General features: G+C 45.3%; 1 long non-coding RNA gene across 1 annotated transcript in view; it reads left to right on the plus strand.

Annotated features, from left to right (window-relative positions):
- Positions 1 to 1,634: 1,634 nt before the first annotated feature.
- Positions 1,635 to 24,725, plus strand: part of LOC137321503 (uncharacterized) — a 29,302-nt gene continuing 6,211 nt past the window's right edge. Inside the window, exons 1-2 of the long non-coding RNA XR_010962839.1 lie at positions 1,635 to 1,725; positions 19,457 to 19,538. This is a non-coding gene — a long non-coding RNA (uncharacterized lncRNA). The remainder of the gene's footprint in view (positions 1,726 to 19,456; positions 19,539 to 24,725) is intronic.

The raw sequence follows: 24,725 nt of genomic DNA on the forward strand, positions 1-24,725 counted from the left end.
TCAACAGAGGCGGGTCGAGGGGTGGGCGACCAATCCGCTCTCAGGAGGCGGGTCGGTCGGTGAAAGCTTTTAAGGAGGCTGTGCGCCTCCTTTTTTACAACTTTTTTATTTTTAACTTCTGGGGGCAGGGATTCCCGGGCCTTCTGCTTCACGCCGAGAGGGCCCGAAACAGCAGGTAAGTGCCTTTATCACAAAGCTTGTGGGCCAGGAGGAGCAGGAGTGTTTTCCCCAGGCCCAACAAGCTTACCTGCAGTGACCCCACACACACTATTGGCTAACCTCCCCCACAATCTACAAACCCTCCCATGATCAACCGTAAGGACATCCAGGAAACCCGTCAGGAACTCCCCCTCCGGCCGTCGCTGACTTCATGGCTCTGGGTTGAAATTTACCCCCAAGTAACAGCACAAATCAAGCACTGAATCTGGAACTTTCCTGGCCTGTAGGGGGCAACTACTTTCTGCTTCAACAAGCCGAGCTGTAGGGGGACCTCCACCCTCTTTATTGTTATGGGTTTCTTGTCTTATCTAAATAGATTCTCTACAAAGCCTTGGTTGTCACAGAGCCAATGCATGGGCCTTATTGAAGAAAGGCCTTGCATTTATATAGTGCCTTTCATGACCTCACAACATACCAAAGCGCTCCCAGCCAATGAAGTACTTTTGAAGCATAGTCACTGTTGTAATGTAGAGGAATGCAGCTGCCAATTTGTGTACAGCAAGGTCCCACAAACATCAACTTGAGATAAATGACCAGATAATCAGTCTTAGTGATGTTAGTTGAGTGATAAATGCTAGGCAGGACACCAAGAGAACTCCCCTGCTCTTCTTCAAATAGTGTCAGGGGATCTTTAACATCCACCTGAGAGAGCAGTCAGGGCCTCGGTTCAATGTCTCATCTGAAGGACGGCATCTCCAACAGCACAGCTATCCCTCACCACTGCACTGGCAGCCTAGATTTTATATTCAGGTCTCTGGAGTGGGAGTTGAACCCACTAACCTTCTGACTCAGAGGCGAGAGTGCTACCCGCCAAGCCACAGCTGACACTATAAGATGTGCATTTGAAATGTAAGAATTTAACCCTCATCGGACAATGTGATTAACAAGCAAATGTTCAATCGCAGATCTAAATGTTAAAAAAAAGTGTTGCCCGATAGTTCAGTGGTAAAATGTAACAGATGATGCGGTACTGAAACATACAGAAAGAACTGCGGACTGCACAGTGTGCTGAGAGTTCGGTAAGTGTGGGAGTTTAAGGGTTAATCTCTTTAAATCTAGTGCATATTGCTTCAACTGTTTAAGGTCAATTTAAAAGTTTAAATTTCTAAGTTTCTGTCAGGCTTCAGCAGAGAGCTGCTGTAGCAAGTTAATTAGTTAGCTAGATTCAACTGGTACCTGAAGGTGGGGCAGGCCTGACTCATCTGAGTCTCAACTGTAGAAATACAGGGGCCTGTCAGTGCGGATATTACACAGTGTGCTGAGAGTTTGGTACGTGTGGGAGTTCGGTGAAGTGGGGGAAGGAGGTGCTGCTTTGCCTTGCTTTTCCAAACTTTTCCTGCAGAGCGGTAGTGGACCTGAGAGTAGAAGACTGAAATTGTGGAATAAAAGCAGCAGCAGACCGACAACAAGAGACAACTACTGTGCGACATCACAGGGACTTAACTCCTGGACCTAAGATAAATAAGAAGCAAAAAGTAATCCAAGTGGGACGTCACCAAGGAAGAGGTAAGTGATTGGCTGGTGAGTATTTTCCTGCTGAATTTGTCTAAGGTTAGAGTTTGTGGATTCTAGGGTCTCTGTTGTGTAGTGGGGGACTGCTGTTCAGCAAGGGCCCTTGAGTATACCTTTTAATTGAAGTGAAATTGGTGGGATTCATTTAATTTGAATTAATTAGTTAAAGGGTAAGTCATGTCAGGACAGCCCAGCCCCGTGTTATGCTCTTCCTGCTCTATGTGGGAAATCAGGGACCCTTCCGGTGTCCCTGACGACCATGTGTGCGGGAAATGTATCCAGCTGCAGCTACTGACAAACCGCATTGCGGCACTGGAGCTGCGGATGGATTCATTATGGAGCATTCGCGATGCTGAGAACGTCGTGGATAGCACGTTTAGTGAGGTGGTCACACCGCAGGTAAAGGTTGTACAGGCAGGAAGTAATTGGGTGACCACCAGGCAGAGTAAGAGGAGCAGGCAGGCAGTGCAGGGGTCCCCTGTGGCCGTCCCCCTCTCAAACAAATATGCCGCTTTGGATATTGTTGAGGGGGATGACTTATCAGGGGAAGGCAGCAGCAGCCAACTTCCTGGCACCAGGGGTAGCTCTGCTGCACAGGCTGGGAGGAAAAAGAGTGGAAGAGCTATAGTGGTAGGGGATTCTATCGTAAGGGGAACAGACAGGCGTTTCTGTGGCCGTAAACGTGACTCCAGGATGGTTTGTTGCCTCCCTGGTGCCAGGGTCATGGATGTCACTGAGCAGCTACAGGGCATTCTCAAGGGGGAGGGTGAGCAGGCAGAGGTCGTGGTCCACATTGGGACCAACGACATAGGTAGGAAGGGAGATGAGGTCCTGCATCAAGAATTTAGGGAGCTAGGTAGCAGATTAAAGAGCAGGACCTCAAAGGTTGTAATCTCTGGATTACTCCCAGTGCCACGGGCTAGTGAGTATAGAAATAGGAGGATAGAACAGATGAATGCGTGGCTAAAGAGTTGGTGCAGGAGGGAGGGTTTCAGTTTCCTGGATCACTGGGCCTGCTTCTGGGGAAGGTGGGACTTGTACAAGTCGGACGGGTTGCACCTGAACCAGAGCGGGACAAATATCCTTGCGGGGAGGTTTGCTAGCACTGTTGGGGGGGGGTTTAAACTAACTTGGCAGGGGGATGGGATACAGAGTGGAGCTACAATAGGGGGTGATGTGCAGCCAAATATAGAGAAAAAAACAAGTCAGCTTGGAAGACAGGGCAAATATGTGAGGGCAAGGCTGGATGGCATCTATTTTAATGCAAGGAGTCTTGCGAATAAGGTGGATGAACTGAAGGTGTTGATAAACACATGGGAGTATGATATTGTTGCTGTCACACAGACATGGTTGAGGGAGGGGCAAGACTGGCAGCTCAATATTCCGGGGTACAGAATCTTCAGGCGAGACAGAGGGGGAGGTATAAGAGGAGGGGGGGGGTCGCAATATTAATTAAAGAATCAATTACTGCCATAAGGAGGGATGATATATTAGCAGGTTCCTCTAATGAGGCCATATGGGTGGAGCTTAAAAACAAAAAGGGGGCAAGCACTTTGATGGGAGTGTACTACAGGCCCCCAAACAGTCAGGGGGAGATAGAGGAACAGATATGTAGGCAAATCTCAGAAAATTGTGCAAATAATAGGGTAATAATAGTGGGGGATTTCAACTTCCCCAATATTAACAGGGATACTCAGAGTGTAAAAGGCTTAGAGGGTACAAAATTCTTAACGTGCATCCAGGAGAGCTTTTTGAGCCAGCATGTAGAAAGTCCTACAAGAGAGGGGGTGGTACTGGACCTAATTCTAGGGAATGTGGCTGGCCAAGTGGAAGAAGTGCTAGTAGGTGAGCAATTTGGTGACAGTGACCATAATTCGGTGAGATTTAAGGTGGTCATGGAAAAGGATAGGGAGGGGCCGGAAATAAAGGTTCTAAATTGGGGGAAGGCCGATTTTAATAGGATAAGGCAGGATCTGGCCAAAATGGACTGGGATCAGCTGCTTGTAGGAAAATCCGCATCGGAGCAATGGGAGTCTTTCAGAAGGGAGATTGAGACCATACAATGGCAACATGTTCCCGTAAAGGTCAAGGGTGGTTCCAAGAACTCCAGGGAACCTTGGATGTCAGGGGATATACGAGAATGGATTAGGAAGAAAAAGAGGGCTTTTGGCAGAGACAAAGGCTAAAAACGGAGGAAGCCCTAGAGGAGTACAAAAAGTGCAGGGGGATACTTAAAAAAGAAATTAGGAGATCAAGGAGGGGCCATGAAATAACACTGGCGAGCAAAATAAAGGAAAATCCTAAGATGTTTTATAAGTATATTAAGGGCAAGAGGATGACTAGGGAAAAAATAGGGCCCATTAGGGACAAAAATGGCAATCTGTGTGTGGAGCTGGCAGATGTAGGAGGGGTTCTAAATGAATTTTTTGCATCTGTTTTCACTATGGAGAAGGACGATGTAGACATAGAAATAAGGCAGGGGGACTGTGATATACTCGAACATATTAACATCGAGCGGGAGGAGGTATTGGCGGTTTTAGCAGGCCTAAAAATGGATAAATCCCCAGGCCCGGACGAAATGTATCCCAGGCTACTGTGTGAGGCAAAGGAGGAGATTGCGGGGGCTCTGACACATATATTCAGAACCTCTCTGGCCACAGGGGATGTGCCAGAGGACTGGAGAACCGCTAATGTAGTACCATTATTCAAGAAGGGGAGTAGGGAAAAACCGGGGAACTACAGGCCAGTGAGCCTAACATCAGTGGTAGGAAAATTATTGGAAAAAATTCTGAAGGACAAAATTAGTCTCCACTTGGAGATGCAAGGATTATTCAGCGATAGTCAACATGGCTTTGTCAAGGGAAGATCATGTCTGACTAATTTGATTGAATTTTTTGAGGGGGTGACTAGGCGTGTGGATGAGGGTAACGCAGTGGATGTGGTATACATGGATTTCAGTAAGGCCGTTGATAAAGTCCCCCACAGGAGACTGGTCAAGAAGGTACGAGCCCATGGAATCCAGGGTGCCTTGGCACTTTGGATACAAAACTGGCTTAGTGGCAGAAGGCAGAGGGTGATGGTCGAAGGTTGTTTTTGTGACTGGAAGCCTGTGGCCAATGGGGTACCACAGGGATCGGTGCTGGGTCCCTTGCTGTTTGTGGTCTACATTAATGACTTGGATATGAATGTAAAAGGTATGATCAGTAAGTTCGCTGATGATACAAAAATTGGTAGGGTGGTAAATAGCGAGGAGGATAGTCTCAGTCTGCAGGACGATATAGATGGGTTGGTCAGATGGGCGGAACAGTGGCAAATGGAATTTAACCCGAAAAAGTGTGAGGTGATGCACTTTGGAGGGACTAACAAGGCAAGGGAATACACAATGAATGGGAGGACCCTAGGCAAGACAGAGGGTCAGAGGGATCTTGGTGTGCAAGTTCACAGATCCCTGAAGGCGGCGGAACAGGTAGATAAGGTGGTAAAGAAGGCATATGGGATACTTGCCTTTATTAGCCGAGGCATAGAATATAAGAGCAAGGAGGTTATGATGGAGCTGTATAAAACACTGGTTAGGCCACAGCTGGGGTACTGTGTGCAGTTCTGGTCGCCACACTACAGGAAGGATGTGATCGCTTTGGAGAGGGTGCAGAGGAGATTCACCAGGATGTTGCCAGGGCTGGAGCGCTTCAGCTATGATGAGAGACTGGGAAGATTGGGTTTGTTTTCCTTGGAGCAGAGGAGGCTGAGGGGGGACATGATTGAGGTGTACAAAATTATGAGGGGCACAGATAGGATGGATACTAAGGAGCTTTTTCCCTTCGTTGAGGGTTCTATAACAAGGGGGCATAGATTCAACGTAAAAGGTGGGAGGTTTAGAGGGGATTTGAGAAAGAACTTTTTCACCCAGAGGGTAGTTGGAGTCTGGAACTCACTGCCTGAAAGGGTTGTGGAGGCAGGAACCCTCACAACATTCAAGAAGCATTTGGATGAGCACTTGAAATGCCATAGCATACAAGGCTACAGACCAAATGCTGGAATATGGGATTAGATTAGACAGGGCTTGATGGCCGGCGCGGACACGATGGGCCGAAGGGCCTCTATCCGTGCTGTATGACTCTATGACTCTATGACTCTATGATCTATGACTCTATAACTGAGTTTGAGTCTTGATCTGTGCAGAATTGGTTTCTCTCGGCAGCAGTGGCTTTAGGCACTCCCAATCTAGACTGGGGTTAAAGAAAAGACTGCTCCTGAGGAAACAATTGGACTCAGCCACAAAGGCCCCCATGAATGAATAGCTTGCCATATGTAGAGAGTAGCAACATGGATGGGGGACTGGAGGCTGGTGCCACCCAAGGAGGTGGATGCGAGCGTGAGTCACTGCCATTAGAATGGAAGGATATTGAAGCAAAAAAAAATGAAAATATATGTTTTGATCTGTGTTCTTATCTGGGTTCAGGAGATCATGTGGCTTGTAATATTAAGTACATACCATGTAAAGGAGTTAGGGTAGAAATCCTGGCACGCACAGTCAACTGGGGAAGAGTCAACGAAGATCGGGCCACTGCTAGCATCACAGCGGTCCTCAGGTAAGTGAGGGGGGTCTGGAGATCAGAGACTGAGGGGGGGATGACATGAGGCCTGGGGGTTTGGAGATCAGAGACTGGGGGGGATGGGGATAGGAGGCCAGAGAGGGGGATCGGAGGCCTGGGGGTTTGGAGATCAGAGACTGGGAAGGAGATAGGAGGCCAGAGAGGGGGATCAGAGGCCTGGGGGTTTGGAGATCAGAGACTGGGGGGATGGGGATAGGAGGCCAGAGAGGGGGATCAGAGGCCTGGGGTGCACATGCTTCCTGCCCACCATATTGGGAACTTAGTAGACCAATTAGCACCTGAAAAACGGGCACTGCGAGGCCAAGTTTCTAGACCCTTGTATCTCCTCCATTTAGTTTGACTGTTTCTCCCACTATACTGGTACAACGCAGACATGAGGGAAACTGTAACTTGAAAAAGGAAAGCTGACTTGATGCGAGGAGACAGCCAGGGAGGGGAGCCTGAGAGGGAATATTGGATTATAGCTCCTCTGATCTGATCAGGCCTTCCAGGCCAGGGCTGGGTGATTTTGATGAACACATTGAGGATTATTGGTTTGGGATGTGAAAGACAGTGACCTGGAGAAATTGGAACTCTTCGTTTCCTGATGGATTTCCTCACTAAGTATGAAGCCAGCTTTCCTCTTCCTGCTTCATTAAATATTGGTTCAAGCTTCTTTTCCCTATGAATTCTTTGGGGAATGCCAGAAGGACTGGAAGAAATTTAAAAATTCTGAATGCACAAGGAGATAAGTACTTTCCCCTACATTAATCGCTCATGTTACTAATTAGCCCAAATGATCTACTTTTCTCTTTTCACCGGTTGTAAAGGGCTGGATTTCCCACCTGCTATGGAGTAACAGCTTGGCAGCCAAGTATAGTCTAGAAATGTTAAACTGGATGGAACAATCCTGTGGAAGGCTTGACGACTGCTCCATAACTAAAGAATCCTGTAGACAATGGATTACTGCACATTACAGACTGAGTAAAAACACACCCTCACCTACTGCTGGTTGTACAGGGTAGTGTCATAGAATCATAGAATGTTTACAGCATGGAAGGAGGCCATTCGGCCCGTCGAGTCTGTGCCAGCTCTCTGCAAGAGCAATCTAGTTAGTCATCACTCCCTTGCTCTTTCCCCGTGGCCCTGCAAATTTTTTCCTTTCAAGTACTTATCCAGTTCCCTTTTGAAGGCCATGATTGAATCTGCTTCCACCACCCCCTCGGGCAGTGCATTCCAGATCCTAACCACTCGCTGTGTAATTAAGTTTTTCTTCATGTTACCTTTGGTTCTTTTGCCAATCACCTTAAATCTATGTCCTCTGGTTCTTGATCCCTCCACCAATGGGAATAGTTTCTCTCTATCTACTCTGTCTAGACCCTTCATGATTTTGAATACCTCTATCAAATCTCCCTCATCCCTGGAATCATTCTAGTAAATCTCGTCTGCACCCTCTCTAAGGCCTTCACATCTTTCCTAAAGTGCGGTGCCCAGAACTGGACACAATACTCCAGTTGTGGTCGAATCAGTGTTTTATAAAGGTTCATCATGACTTCCTTGCTTTTGTACTCTATGGGCATGATTTTGACTCCGAGCCAGGAAGTGGGGGGGCAGAAGGATCAAATTGCAGACAGGAAACCCGGACGTCCTTACGATTTTGATGTAAGGACATCTTTTTTTTTTGGGGTTCCTGTCCGACTGATCGGCCTGATTGACAGGCTGGTCTCAATCGAACGGGAGAGCAGCCAGGAAGGGGACGTCTTCAGGTAAGTTTGCAGGTAAGTCTTTGTTTGTATGGATGGGGGGTGGGCATGGGGGTCATGGGTGGGCACGAGGGCATGGGTTGGTGTGGGGCATGGGATGGCATGGGAGTTACAAGGGAGTCAGTAATGGGGGAGGGATTGGGGGTCAGTCACTGGGGGCGTGTCAGGATCAAGGGCCATTGCAGGAGTCTGCCATCATTGGGGGGGGGGGGGGGAGTCGGGGGTCATCGCGGGGGGCAGCGATCGTTGTGGGGTGGATTGGGGGCGGGGGTCCCCAGGCATTGGGGGGTCGCTGCAGGTAGGCTTGTTGGGCCTGGGGGAAGCACTCCAGCTCCTCCGGCCCACAAGTTGTGCTAGAAAGGCACTTACCCGTTAGTCTCAGGCCTTCTCGCCTCCTTTCACATGGCATGAAAGAGAAGGCCCGGGAATCCCAGCCCCCCGGGGTTGAAATCGGAAACTCTGGAAAAATGGAGGCCCACAGCCTCCTTGAAAGGTTTTAAGGCCCGATCCGACTCCTGGGAGCCCGTTGGTCACCCGCCCCTTGACCCGCTCCAGTGAAAACCAGAAATGGGCGTGTTGGAGGTGGTTTGGGGGTGTGTCTGAAATGGTAGCAATTTTGAATGTTCCTTCGCCCCCAGCCCACTCGTTTTTCACTTTTTAAATAATGCCCTATGCCTTTATTTATAAATGATGTGGAGATGCCGGTGATGGACTGGGGTTGACAATTGTAAACAATTTTACAACACCAAGTTATAGTCCAGCAATTTTATTTTAAAATTCACAAGCTTTCGGAGGCTTCCTCCTTCCTCAGGTGAATGTCAAGAAATCCTCGAACCTCTCACATTTATAAATCACAGAACAATGCCTGGTGATTACAGAAAGTCTTTTCAACTGCCCGTTGCCAAGGCAACCAAAGTGTTCAGACAGATAGGTGTTACCTACAGGGCCACCGAATATACAAACGGCCAGAACAAAAAAAAAACAGAGAGAGGCAGAAACATAGAAACATCCAGAAGGAAAAGACAGCAATTGACCCGTTATATTAAAAACAGTTAACTTTTGTTCGCTGGTGGGGTTACGTGTAGCGTGACATGAACCCAAGATCCCGGTTGAGGCCGTCCTATTTATAAAGCCCAGGATCCCGTATGTTTTTTTAACCGCTTTCTCAACCTGCTCTGCCACTTTCAATGATTTGTGCACATATACCCCCAGATCTCTCTGTTCCTGTACCCCTTTTAGAATTGAACCCTCTAGTCTATATTGCCTCTCCTTGTTCTTCCTACCAAAATGTATCACTTCACATTTTTCTGCGTTAAATTTCATCTGCCACATGACCGCCCATTCCACCAGCCTGTCTATATCCTCTTGAAGTCTATCACTATCCTTCTCACTGTTTACTACACTTCCAAGTTTTGAGCCAACTGCGAATTTTGAAATTGTGCCCTGTACACCCAAGTCCAAGTCATTAATATATATCAAGAAAAGCAGTGGTCCCAGCACTGACCCCTGAGGAACACCACTGTACACCTCCCTCCAGTCTGAAAAACAGGGCCATACTATACCAGTAAAATTTAGGATACGCTGGTTAATCATTGTTAAATTAAATTGTTGTTCCTTACCTCCGGTTTGAAGAAGGTGCTATATGTAATGCTGCATGTCCATGTTTATCTGAAGGAGGCCTGAAAACTGCTCAGCAACTCTCTCTAATTCTGAACGAGGGTCCCTGCTACATAACCTGCATGAGAACAGTTTACAAATTCACCAGCAGTGTCCTGTTGTCTATCCTTGCCTTGTATCAAACACTTCCAAATGGTTTTGTGAAACTAAAAATAAGAAGGTAAAGTCTCATACCCAAACCAACAGCCTCCTCCTAGTCCCTCTCCAACATTTTCCCTGTTCTTCCATGGTGCCAGTCACTTAACAGCTCCCGCAAAGGCAGCCTGCAGGGGCACCCAGATTCCTGCTTAGGGTCCTGTTGCTGTCTCAGTCATGGCACAGCAGTACAAAGATATCCATAGGAGCAGGCACATTGAAATAATAAGGGATTTTTAAAAAATTCGTTCATGGGATGTGGGCATCGCTGGCAAGGCCAGCATTTATTGCCCATCCATAATTGCCCTTGAGAAGGTGGTGGTGAGCCGCCTTCTTGAACCGCTGCAGTCCATGTGGTGAAGGTTCTCCCACAGTGCTGTTAGGAAGGGAGTTCGAGGATTTTGACCCAGCGTCGATGAAGGAACGGTGATATATTTCCAAGTCGGGATGGTGTGTGACTTGGAGGGGAACATGCAGGTGGTGTTGTTCCCATGTGCCTGCTGTTCTTGTCCTTCTAGGTGGTAGAGGTCGCGGGTTTGGGAGGTGCTGTCGAAGAAGCCTTGGCAAGTTGCTGCAGTGCATCCTGTGGATGGTACACACTGCAGCCACTGTGCGCCGGTGGTGAAGGGAGTGAATGTTTAGGGTGGTGGATGGGATGCCAATCAAGCGGGCTGCTTTGTCCTGGATGGTGTCGAGCTTCTTGAGTGTTGTTGGAGCTGCACTCATCCAGGCAAGTGGAGAGTATTCCATCCACTCCTGACTTGTGCCTTGTAGATGGTGGAAAGGCTTTGGGGAGTCAGGAGGTGAGTCACCCGCCACAGAATACCCAGCCTCTGACCTGCTCTTGTAGCCACAGTATTTATGTGGCTGGTCCAACTAGGTTTCTGGTCAATGGTGACTCCCAGGATGTTGGTAATGCCGTTCAATGTCAAGGCGACGTGGTTAGACTCTCTCTTGTTGGAGATGGTCATTGCCTGGCACTTGTCTGGCGCGAATGTTTCTTGCCACTTATCAGCCCAAGCCTGGATGTTGTCCAGGTTTTGCTGCATGCGGGATATGGATCGGCTACCTTCAAACATTTGCTTCTGGCTGACATCATGGGTTACAGCACAAAAATCGAGCTTCAATAAACCAGCCATATCAACGTAATTCTGGCACAGGGCTTTTATTGTACCTGCCCCTTTAATAGTACTACTGCCTTTAAGGCTTGAATAACAGCTGACCTACCTGTCCCCTGTGGGCCTTCCACCAATTGTGTGACTTCCTTTGTGCTCGATGTCAGCCCAGAGCTTTCTGAGGAAGGCCTATTTTATTAGTGGGTGTTTCCTGATTCTTGATTGTGAACATTCCCTTTCGTCCAACTTGCTACTCTTTGGTACATTCCGCACCTGCTCAGTAGTGATGTGTTGAGATTACTACATACACTTTCACGTGTGAAACTCGAGGTGTAACACTTTAAGACTAGATATACTATTCATATTTATATATGTGTGTGTGTGTGTACATGCACGCCCACATGCGTGCTCCCTCATGTGTGAGGAATATGAAACTTATTCCATGTGTGACAGACAACAACCAGGCCAGAACTACTATCTCGTGCTTCACTAGCAGAAAGAAAAAAAAATCAGAGCTGGAACTTACTGTTGGCATTAGTTGTAACCATAGTAACTTATAACTGCTTTTGAGTTCCTCTGCCCTGAGCCCAAAAGAAGTTGGGTTTTTATGTTCACCCTGGCAGGAACCTCACACCATATCTGGAACAATACTCATAAGACCCTTAGAGATTAACAAAGTTGTTTTTCAAAGGATTCAAGATGGTCAGCTTGTTTTAACATTACTCATTTAACCATGAGACCCTTTGTTTTTCAGTGTGGCCAGTTTGTTTGACTGCACTCGTCTAGCTATCTTGTCATGGTCCTAATCTTATCGTGATCTTTGGATTATTGTTTGGTTTTTTTGGATCATTATTCCTATTTTATCACATAGCTGCCTTCCCTCACAATGAGGTTGGCAAGGCTCAGTCACTAGTCAAAGGTTAACAGTTTACAATTCCGCAAAATAAGCTGCACATTCAACAAAATGCACAGCACAGCCTGCAGAGCATGAGGCTCAGTAGCTTTAAGAAAAATGTCAATTTTTCCCTATTTCCAGTATTCTTACAATACCCATGTCCGATCAGTTATCCCAACTTTTTCACTTTCTATCTCCAAGCCATTCTTCTATCCATGTGACTGCATTCCCTTTAACTATTACAATCACTGTGATCAGAGTCATATATACTTCCAATCAGGAGCCTAGTGGGGGCTCTCCCTCATCCCCCCAGATAAGGGAAGGGTAGAAAGGAAAGAATAAATGAGTTGTTTTATTTATATCACGTTGCAGTAATAGTGATCAACGCCACTTAGGGAGAGAGAAGTCAACAGGATAAATGTATTTGTATAGTCAGGATTGAGACCCCAGGGTTTAAACAAAGAGAAGACCTGGTTAGTTAACTAATTGAGCAGGGCTGGTGTTGAGCACTGCTCTTATAACTTGGTTACAGGTTTACTTATTTAGCAAGACTAAACATGTTCACTACTCTCGTTCTTTAAGAGGACTAATGATGCACATAGACCCAATTATCTAATAGTTCTCATGATGCCCATAGTCCTGATTATCAGATAGTTCTAATGATGCTCATAGTCCCGATTATCAGATAGTATTAATGATGCACATAGACCCAATTATCTAATAGTTCTAATGATGCCCACAGTCTCGATTATCTGATCGTTCTAATGATGCCAATAGTCCCGATTATCAGATAGTTCTAATGCTGCCAATAGTCCCGATTATCTGATCGTTCTAATGATGCCAATAGTCCTGATTATCAGATAGTTCTAATGCTGCCAATAGTCCTGATTATCAGATAGTATTAATGATGCCCATAGTCCTGATTATCTGATAGTATTAATGATGCCCATAGTCCCGATTATCTGATAGTTCAAATGATGCCCATAGTCCTGATTATCAGATAGTTCTAATGATCCCATAGTCCCGATTATCAGATAGTTCTAATGATGCCCACAATCCTGATTATCAGATAGTTCTAATGATCCCATAGTCCCGATTATCTGATAGTATTAATGATGCCCATAGTCCCGATTATCTGATAGTATTAATGATGCCCATAGTCCCGATTATCTGATAGTATTAATGATGCCCATAGTCCTGATTATCAGATAGTTCTAATGATGCTCATAGTCCCGATTATCAGATAGTTCTAATGATCCCATAGTCCTGATTATCAGATAGTTCTAATGATGCCCATAGTCCTGATTATCTGATAGTATTAATGATGCCCATAGTCCCGATTATCTGATAGTATTAATGATGTCCATTGTCCCGATTATCTGATAGTATTAATGATGCCCATAGTCCTGATTATCAGATAGTTCTAATGATGCCCATAGTCCTGATTATCTGATAGTATTAATGATGCCCATAGTCCCGATTATCTGATAGTATTAATGATGCCCATAGTCCTGATTATCTGATAGTATTAATGATGCCCATAGTCCCGATTATCAGATAGTATTAATGATGCCCATAGTCCTGATTATCTGATAGTATTAATGATGCCCATAGTCCCGATTATCTGATAGTTCAAATGATGCCCATAGTCCTGATTATCAGATAGTTCTAATGATCCCATAGTCCCGATTATCAGATAGTTCTAATGATGCCCACAATCCTGATTATCAGATAGTTCTAATGATCCCATAGTCCCGATTATCTGATAGTATTAATGATGCCCATAGTCCCGATTATCTGATAGTATTAATGATGCCCATAGTCCCGATTATCTGATAGTATTAATGATGCCCATAGTCCTGATTATCACATAGTTCTAATGATGCTCATAGTCCCGATTATCAGATAGTTCTAATGATCCCATAGTCCTGATTATCAGATAGTTCTAATGATGCCCATAGTCCTGATTATCTGATAGTATTAATGATGCCCATAGTCCCGATTATCTGATAGTATTAATGATGTCCATTGTCCCGATTATCTGATAGTATTAATGATGCCCATAGTCCTGATTATCAGATAGTTCTAATGATGCCCATAGTCCTGATTATCTGATAGTATTAATGATGCCCATAGTCCCGATTATCTGATAGTATTAATGATGCCCATAGTCCTGATTATCTGATAGTATTAATGATGTCCATCATCCCGATTATCTGATAGTATTAATGATGTCCATCGTCCCGATTATCTGATAGTATTAATGATGTCCATCGTCCCGATTATCTGATAATGTTAATGATGTCCATCGTCCCGATTATCTGATAGTATTAATGATGCCCATAGTCCCGATTATCTGATAGTGTTAATGATGCCCATAGTCCTGATTATCTGATAGTATTAATGATGCCCATAGTCCTGATTATCTGATAGTGTTAATGATGCCCATAGTCCTGATTATCTGATAGTATTAATGATGCCCATAGTCCCGATTATCTGATAGTATTAATGATGCCCATAGTCCCGATTATCTGATAGTATTAATGATGCCCATAGTCCCGATTATCTGATAGTATTAATGATGCCCATAGTCCTGATTATCTGATAGTGTTAATGATGCCCATAGTCCCGATTATCTGATAGTATTAATGATGCCCATAGTCCTGATTATCTGATAGTATTAATGATGCCCATAGTCCTGATTATCTGATAGTGTTAATGATGTCATGACTCGAATTATGGTGTCCATGATCCTATTTATTTAGTAAAGCTAAATTGTCTTGCACTCTTTATTTAGCAGAGCTAACGATGCCCACAGTCCTAGTTACTTAGCAAGTGATAATGATATAATGCTCCAAGTTAATTAATAGGTGTAACGATACTCAGGACTCCAGATATTTAGTACAACTAGCAGTGCTTTTAAATCCAGCTTCTTTACAGGATTAGTGTTTCCTAGTGTCCTGAAGTAGGATTGTAATGTGACATCAATTTCTTTAGTTAACTTAATACACTGATACTGCCCAATATCCCTTGGAAATGCAGAGCTACAATTATTCTTAGTGTGTAAGCTGGGATTCCTGTGGCCATCATAAAATGCCTCACCAGTGACACTTCCTGCTCCGTGAAAGAAAGGAAGAATTGCATTTATATAGCGCCTTTCATCATCTCAGGATGTCCCAAAAAGCTTTACACCCAATGAAGTACTGGATTATTACCTGAGCCATGTGCAAATTGGCGTAAGATAAACAGATTATGGAGGTGAACATGTGGCTGAATGAGTGATGTGGGAAAGACAGGTTCCATTTCATGGGACACTGGCACCAGTACTGGGACAGGAAGGAGCTGTACTGCTGGGACGGGCTCCACCTGAACTGGTCTGGGATCAGGGTCTGAGCGGAAAGGATAAATAGGACGGTCACAAGGACTTTAAACTGGTAAATTGGGGGGTGGGCGGGGGGCTCAGGTGGAAATGGTGGTATAAAAAATAATTCTAAAATAATCGAAAAGAAAGAGAGTCGAGTAATCGTCAGAAATTATGCTTTAGGCACTACAGGTAAAGGGAAAACTAAAAGTTGTAAAGTAATTAAAATTATGAGAGAGAAATAAGAAATGTGTGAGACAAACAATATTAGAGCAGAAGGACAGGTTAGGGTGTGTGGCCCGAGTAAGCATTCTTTATACAGACACACGGAGTATAAGGAACAAATTGAATGAATTGCAGGCGCAAATTCCACTTAGAGAGTACGACAGGGTAACCATTACTGAGACATGGCAGCAAGATGGTCAGGACTGGGAACTGAATATACCTGGTTATATACCTGGAATATACCATATACAGGAAGGATAGGGAAACTGGTAGAGGAGGAGGAGGAGTAGCCTTAGTGATTAAGGATGAAATTATTTCAATGATAAGAGAGGTTATAACGAGAGGTAAGCAGGAAGTGGAGACTTTACAGGTAGAATTAAGAAATAGAAAAGGATTTAAGACTGTAGTGGGAGTTGTGTATAGGCCCCCTGGTAGCAGCTGTGAAGTGGCAGAATGTATAAATGCAGAGATTAGACAAGCATGTAGCAAAGTCAGAGTGGTTTTAATGGGGGATTTTAACTTTCATATTGATTGGGATAAGCAGGTGACTTCATGTCAGAAAGGTAGTGAATTTCTTGAGTGTGTTCAGGACAGATTTCTGCAACAATATGTCCTAGAACCAACAAGGGGGGCAGGCCATATTAGATTTAATAATGAGTAATGAGCTAGATTTAGTTAACAGCCTAATGGTGTGTGAACATTTATCTAATAGCGATCATAATATGATCAAGTTCAACGTTGTGTTTGAAAGGGAGGAACCCGTATCAGATCAAAGATTCGAAATTTAGGTAAGGTCGACTTCAACGGGATGAGACAGAGACTGTCCACAGTAAACTAGGCAAATCTGTTAATGGGTAAAATGACAGACGATCAGTGTTCAAAAAAGAATTTAATGTGATACAGAACCAGTTTATACCCCTAATGGGCAAGAGCTCCACTTGCCAAAAAGAAAAAGCCATGGATGACAAAAGAGGTAAGGGACAACATAAAACTAAAAGAAAAAGCATACAAAAATGCAAAAAATAGCACAGATCCTGGCGACTGGGAGAGATACAAAGAACAGCAAAGGGTGACAAAACAGATAGTAAGAGCTACAAAAAGGGAGAATGAAAAGAAACTTGCAAGGGATATCAAAATCAACACAAAGCATTTTTTACAATTATATTAGGAGAAAGAGGGTGGTCAAGAGCAATGTGGGCCCCTTAAAGATTGATAATGGTGATATTGTAAATAAAAATAAGGAAATGGCAGACATGTTAAATAATTACTTTGCTTCAGTATTTACAGTAGAGGAAGAGGGTAGCATGCCGGACACCCCAAGGAAACTAATTTTGAATCAGTGACGGGATCCCACCATAATTAACGTAAGCAAATTAACAGTAATGCAGAAAATAATGGCACTAAAGAGTGACAAATCCCCAGGACCAGATGGTTTCCATCTCAGGATTTTAAACAAAGTAGGTGAGAATATTGCAGCTGCCCTAACTATAATCTTCCAAAGTTCTCTCGATTCTGGAACTGTTCCTTTAGATTGGAAAATTGCACATGTCACTCCACTATTTAAGAAAGGTGAGAGGGAAACCAGGGAATTATAGACCAGTTAGCCTAACATCTGTTGTCTGGAAATTACTAGAGTCTATAATTAAGGATAGGGTGACTGAACTCCTTGAAAATTTTCAGCTGATCAGGGAAAGCCAGTATGGATTTGTAGAGGGTACATCATGCCTGACGAGCCTGATTGAATTTTTTAAAGAGGTGACTAAAGTAGGGAACAGCGGAATGTCTATGGATGTTGTTCATATGGAATTCCAGAAGGCATTCGATAAAGTCCCTCATAAGAGACTGTTAGCTAAAGTTGAAGCTCATGGAATTGAGGGCAAATTATTGACCTTATTAGGAAATTGTCTGAGCAGCAGGAGACAGAGAGCAGGGATAATGGGCAGGTACTCAAATTGGCAGGATGTGACTAGTGGTGTCCCACAGGGATCTGTGTTGGGGCCTCAACTACTCACTGTATTTATTAATGACTCAGATGACGGGATAGAGAGCCACATATACAAGTTTGCTGCTGACTCAAAGATAGGCAGCATTGTGAGAAGTGTAGATGGAAGCATAAAATTACAGAGATATTAATAGATTAAATGAATGGGCAAAACTGTGGCAAATGGATTTCACTGTAGGCAAGTATGAGGTCATCTGCTTTGAAAAAGGATAGATCAGAGTACTTTCTAAATGGTGAAACACTTGAAACAGTGGAGATTAAAGGAGACTTAGGGGTCCATGTACATAGATCATTAAAATGTCATGGACAGGTACAGAAAATAATCAAAAAAGTTAATGGAATGCTGGCCTTTATATCTAGAGGATTAGAATACAAGGGGTAGAAGTTATGCCACAGCTAAAGCCCTGGTTAAACCACACCTGGAGTACTGTGTTCAGTTCTGGGCACCGCACCTTAGGAAGGATATATTGGCCTTGGAGGGAGTGCAGCGTAGGTTTACTAGAATGATACCTGGACTCCAAGGGTTAAATTACAAGGCGTAATTATACAAACTAGGGTTGTATTCCCTGGAATTTAGAAGATTAAGGGTTGATTTGATTGAAGTTTTCAAGATATTAAGGGGAACTGATAGGGTAGATAGAGAGAAACTACTTCCACTGGTTGGGAATCTAGGACTAGGGAACATAGCCTAAAAATTAGAACCAGAGCTTTTAGGAGTGAAGTTAGGAAACACTTCTACTCGCAAAGGGTGGTAGAAGTTTGGAACTCTCTTCCTCAAACAGCAGTTGATGTTATTTCAATTGTTAATTTTAAATCTGAGATTGATAGATTTTTGTTAACCAAAGTTATTAAGGGATGTGGGGCTAAGGCCCATATGTAGTATAGGGTATATGGAGTTAGGTCACAGGTCAGCCGTGATCTCATTGAATGGTGGAACAGCTTGGGGGGCTAAATGGCCTACTCCTGTTCCTATGTTCCTATAAAATGCAGTCACTGTTGTAATGTAGGAAATGCGGAAGCCAATTTGCACAGAGTAAGCTTCCACAAACAGCAATGTGATAATGACCAGATAATCTGTTTCAGTGATGTTGGTTGACAGATAAATATTGGCTGGGGCACCAGGGAGAACTCCCCTGCTATTCGTCAAAATATGCCATGGGATCTTTTTTGTCCCCCTGAGGGGGCAGACGGGGCCTCTGTTTAACATTCCATCTGAAAGACGGCACCTCCGACCGTGCAGCCCTCCCTCAGTACTGCAATCAAATGTCAGCCTAGATTTTGTGCTCAAGTCCCTGGAGCAGGGCTTGAACCCATAACCTTCTGACCTCAGAGATGAGAGTGCCAACCACTGAGACATGGTTAACACTAAATTCCTTTGGTCAGTCAGTTACCCAATGTGCATTATTTTGAGTTTCATCATCGACCTCTAATGCCAGCCTCTAATGACATTATGGCAGCTGATGTAAAAAAAAAACTTGTCACAGCAGCAGCTTAGCAACACATGGGCCCCACTGGAGGCCGATCTACATATATATTTTAACTGCCCACCCAAGCCTTTTGTGGATCAGGACAATCACAGGAGAAATTCCCCATATTTTGTATGTGTGACCATACTTTGAAGTTACTGCTGTGCAATATTTTAATTGTGTCATGATGTTGTCTCAAGGTATTTTGTTTCTTGTGCTTATCTTCAGCTATTGTTTTCAATCATATTCATAACAGCGATCATAGCTGACATGGAGCCAAACTGCAATGCAGTGCCTGAGGGGTGAAAATATGTAGCCGTTTACATCACTCTGTAGATGGTTTATTTATTTTGTCTGTATCCTCATTTGCAAAGGAAATCTGACAAAAGTACTGAAATTATACATTGTTGCTCCTGGAAGTGGGGTAGGAAATTATGTTTTTCTGGGAGAAAACATAATTGAATAGAATTAATGGATGGTATTCTTCCTCATAGATATTGGACCTTCCGTATTACATTAGTGGAAGCATGTGATACCTTCCCATTCCCATGGCCATGTGCTACCTGTGCTTGTTAGGTATGTAACCTGGACAACATTTGTTCGCTCACGTTAGATGATTACAAATTAAGCAAAAAGGAAACTTGCATTTATCATACCGTGTTATTGCTGCCTTATCACACCTCCCAGAAACATCTCAAAGGGCTTCACACGATGTATTACTTTGAAGTGAAGTGAATCTTGTTAGGTAGACTAATTTCAAATAATTTTGATAAAATCATTAATAAAATGCCTCATCATGACAGCATTTATAGCAAGCAGTGCAAATTCAAACAGTGGACTTTTGTGGTGCCAGTGTAGGGCAAGGAGTGATTTATCTGATAATGGTTCATCTTAGTAATGAGAGTTTTGTGTTGTGCACTTTGTTTTCAACACAACTAAAAGCTTTTGGGTCCATCACTGTGAGGCACCAAGGAAAGTTCTCCCAGTACCTGGGCTAAGAGGAAGACCTTGGGCTTGATTTTCCCGGGAAATTGCAGGTGCGTTGGGGGCGGGGAGCTCCGAAAATCGGGGAAATCCCGTTCGGGTTCGGAGCCCGGCTCCAACCTGTCGATTTCCGAGTTCCCCACGGATGCACCTGTGTGCGCCCGGGCGTCCCGAATCCGGAAGTCCCACCGGCAATTAAATCCAGTGGGATAATAGTTAAAGAGCCAAATGTACCTCATTGAGGTACGTAAGGCACTTTACTTGTGACATATTAGGTAGTTAGAACGATTTTTAATTACCTGGGTGGCTTTCCCACGGCTTCTGATTCACTCCTGATGTCCCCCCGATCTCCCCCTCTTCACCCCCTAATATCCCCCGATCTCCTCCTCTTCACCCCCCACCCCCGATGTCCCCCCCGATCAACCCTTCTTCACCCTCTGATCTTCCCCTCCCCTTCCCCCCCCCCCCCCCGGATCTTCCCCTCCCCTCCCCTTCCCCCCCCCCCCCGGATCTTCCCCTCCCCCCCCGGATCTTCCCCTCTCCTTCCCCCCCCACCCCCCCCGGATCTTCCCCTCTCCTTCCCCCCCACCCCCCCCCCCGGATCTTCCCCTCTCCTTCCCCCCCACCCCCCCTCCCGGATCTTCCCCTCTCCTTCCCCCCCACCCCCCCTCCCGGATCTTCCCCTCTCCTTCCCCCCCCACCCCCCCTCCCGGATCTTCCCCTCTCCTTCCCCCCCCACCCCCCCCCCGGATCTTCCCCTCTCCTTCCCCCCCCACCCCCCCCGGATCTTCCCCCCCCACCCCCCCCCCGGATCTTCCCCTCTCCTTCCCCCCCCACCCCCCCCTGGATCTTCCCCTCTCCTTCCCCCCCCACCCCCCCCCGGATCTCCCCCTCTCCTTCCCCCCCCCACCCCCCTGGATCTCCCCCTCTCCTTCCCCCCCACCCCCCCCGGATCTTCCCCTCTCCTTCCCCCCCCACCCCCCCCGGATCTTCCACTAACCCACCCACCCCCCCCCCCCCCCCGCCGCCCCGGTCTTCTGTTCCAGCACTGGGTGACGTCTCGCGCTCTCTCTCTCTCTCTCTTCTCTCCCCCCCCCCCCCCCCCCCCCCTCAGCATTGCAGCTCCTGATGGCAGCCAGCCTGTCAATCAAGCTGGCTGCTGGGCGTGAAACCCAGAGAGGACGTTAACCACTATCAATTACGATGCGATCGCATCGGAAACGGTAAGTTTTGTTTATTCGGGTTTGCCATGTGCACTTCCCACTGCTCCCCCATCCACTGCTGCCAACCCGCCACCATTCAAAATTGAGCCCCTTTTTATTTGTTGCTGTGGAGAAAACTAGTGTGCTTCACTCAACTAGAAGGATCAGCCGAGAAACTTGAGTTTACCCCGTCAGTGAACAAACACAAGACGCAGGTATTCAGTCCATTTCACCAGTAAGTCATCTTTTCGAGATATTGTGTGTAATTAATGACAAACATTTGGGCCTAAATTTTAACACGGAGCCGGGAAGAGGGCGAGGTGTAGGGGAATTCCTGACGGGAAACCCAGAAGTAGGGGTTTCCCGGACGTCCTTACGATTTTGACGTAAAGACGTCTTTTATTTTTTTTGTGTTGGTTTCCCACCCGACAGGTGGGAGAAGAGGAAAGAAGAGGATGCGAGAAGGTAAATCTTAGATAGCGGGCGGGGGGGGGGGGGGCGGTCGGTCATGGGGTCTTGGGTCGGGAGTCATCGGGGGGATTGGGGTCGGGAGTCATCGGGGGGATTGGGGTCGGGAGTCGTCTGTGTCGGGAGTCATTGGGGGGTCGGAGTCGGGAGTCATCGGGGGTCGGGAGTCATCGCGAGTCGTCGGGGTCGGGAGTCATCGGGAGTCATCGGAGTCGGGGGTCATTAGGGAGTCAGGGTTGGGAGTCACGGGGGTCAGGGTTGGGCGTCATCGGGGGGGAGTGAGGTCAGGAGTCATCAGGGGGTTGGAGATCGGGGGGGTTTCATAGATCGTTGGGGGGTTGGTAGATCGTGGGGGGGGCAGTCGCTGCAGGTAGGCTTGTTGGGCATGGGGAAAGCACTCCTGCTCCTCCGGACCCACAAGCCGTGCATTAAAGGCACCTGTTGATCCGCGCCTCCTCACCTCCTCTCACATGGCGTGATGTAGAAGATCGCCATGGGTTAAAAACAAAAAAGCTGTAAAAGTGGAGGCCCGCAGCCTCCTTGAAAGCTTTCAGTGATCGACGTGCCTCCTGAGAGCAGGTTGGTTGCCTGACCCTTGTCCCGCCTGTGTTAAAACCGGAAATGGGCGGGTTGGGGGCGGGTTTTAGATTTTTAACATTTTTACTGCCCCCCCCCCCCCCCCCACCCCTGCCGACCCCAACCCACCAGTTTATCCGAGTTAAAATTTAGGCCTTGGTTTCAGTTGTGACTTTTGGAATTTCTTAGAATTGTGAAACTGTCCTCTTGTGGTTTAAATCTGCGCCTCATTATGTCGGATTTCCATCTGTTCTGTAAATAGATACATGTTTGAATAACTTTTGAGATATTTCTCTTTGTTCTCTTGAGTAACTATATCATGCTGAGATCCTCGGGTATTCAGTAAGTTAGGTCAAGCATTCGATTGCTCACAACGTGGTTTATCCATAAGAGAATAGCGACAGCATTGCATCCTAAACTAAACATTATGAAATGGGACCTGATAAAGGATTTACTTTGATCCTGATTTACACATAAGCAGATATTTATATATACAGATATTTATATATACAGAATAACGGCTGTGGAGAGTGCTTATGGTCAACAATTTCATTTAATGGTTTAGACGGTGTCATAACCACAAGATTGTTTGAGTAATGTATAACCAGCTGCCATAATATAATTCCCATCTATTTTTTATTTTTTAAAGAAGGGAAGGGTTGGCAAAATATGTTCTCTCCCTCATTTTAAAAAAAAAGCAAGATCCCTTCTGCCTATTGTGAATTTTGCCCCATGTTTTCTTCCTCTGATGACACACTGGAAGGAGGAGGAGGAGTTTCCCTCCTGGAACAGCTCCATCGAGTGGCAATCTGAGCACTGCTCCATACTCAACCGGTTGTGATCTTTCTGAGTTCAAGGTCGACGCTAGGCCAGGCTGAAGCACTGTCTTCCATTGAAATCATTGGAGCCTCCTGGGGCCCCCCTCGCCCATTCCCTTTGCCCCGCCATTGGCGGCCGTGCTTTCAGCTGTCCAGGCCTTAAGCTCTGGAATTCCCTCTCTGCCTCTCTACCTGTCTCTCCTTCTTTAAACCTACCTCTTTGGCCAAGCTTTTAGTCTTCTAATACCCCTTCTAATACCTTCTTTGGCTCGGTTTCAATTTTTGTCCTATTACACTCCTGTGAAGCGCCTTAGGACGTTTTCCTACATTAAAGGCGCTATATGAATGCAAGTGGTTGTTGTTGATGATATAGATGGGTCACCTTTATATGATAGGAGAAGCTCAGGAGCAGGCTGCAAACACAAAAAGGCAGATCGTTATGAGAAGTGTATGGTACAAAAATCAAGGTGTCCCCTAATAATCTGAAGGTATCTGTATTGTTAAAACAAGACACGTGGGGAAGTACTTGGTGCAGAAAATGCTCCCTTCAGCCTTCCCTCCTCCTTTAGTACCATATATTCTACATAGTTGATGCACAATGATCTTAACATGTAAGGGTTAATGACATATTCACTGCAAATTCATCGACTCATAATCAACAGAAAATTTGCAGGAACTATCACTTTATGATCCATTACACTAAAAGCAGTTAGGTTAATAGATGATCTCAGTCTTACTGATACTGTACTAACCGTTTATTGTGATGCCACCTACATTGCAGTAGACTGTGCATTTCACAGTTTAAGATTCATTATAATTTACTTACGTTTTCCACAATATGCTACAGCAACACACAGTGGGGATCAATTCTAACCCCCCTTGCCCAGTGAGAATGGTACGTTGGAGGGGGTTAAGATCAGGCCGATTTCACTTACCGGCCTCGACCCGTTTTCCCCACTTTAAAATCAGGGCCAGTGTCTCATTGGAGAAAAAAGTAAACTCCTTTGAGGAGGACTGAAGGGAAAAATAAATATAACTAAATTATAAATAACGGTGATGAAAAGGAATCAAAAGCTGTTTGCAAGACACAACCAAAAATGAACACAGTTGCATCACAATCAGGATATGCATTATATTGAACAAGGATTGCTAACTTCCCCTCTCTCTCATTTGACCCATCTGTTGCCTCTCCAAACACAGCACCCTATGTGGGGAGGGACAGTAAAGCGAGCTGTCCAATATAGCTAGTATCACTACAGAACACATGCCGACCATCAAACTGTGTATTTTGGCACAAAAATCACAGGGGAAAAGATAAATTGAAAGCAAAAGGGTGAAAAATGAGTCATGGTGCTTGAACTTTGAAAAACAAATGTAAACAAGGTACACTGTCACTGCAACCAATTTCGTTTGTGGATAGTATTGCTTGGAGTGGCAGTGCCCTGGTGCTCGATTGACAAGACTTAGTTAGGTATAAATTTTGCTGTCATGTTGTCTGGATCTCAAAAAAAAGCATGGCTAGGATTATAGTCCAGATTTACAGCAGTTCCACAAACACCTAGTTTTTTTTCATGCTAAAATACAAAGGATGTAATAAGCCAGAAAAATGTATATCTATCAAAGTAAAAGGCGATCTAAATCAGTAATTTTTAATGTATGATATGATTTGGGGTATGATATGATTTGGGGTATGATATGATTTGGGGTATGATATG

Source organism: Heptranchias perlo, chromosome 5 (genome assembly GCF_035084215.1).
Source record: "Heptranchias perlo isolate sHepPer1 chromosome 5, sHepPer1.hap1, whole genome shotgun sequence".
NCBI lineage: Eukaryota > Metazoa > Chordata > Chondrichthyes > Hexanchiformes > Hexanchidae > Heptranchias > Heptranchias perlo.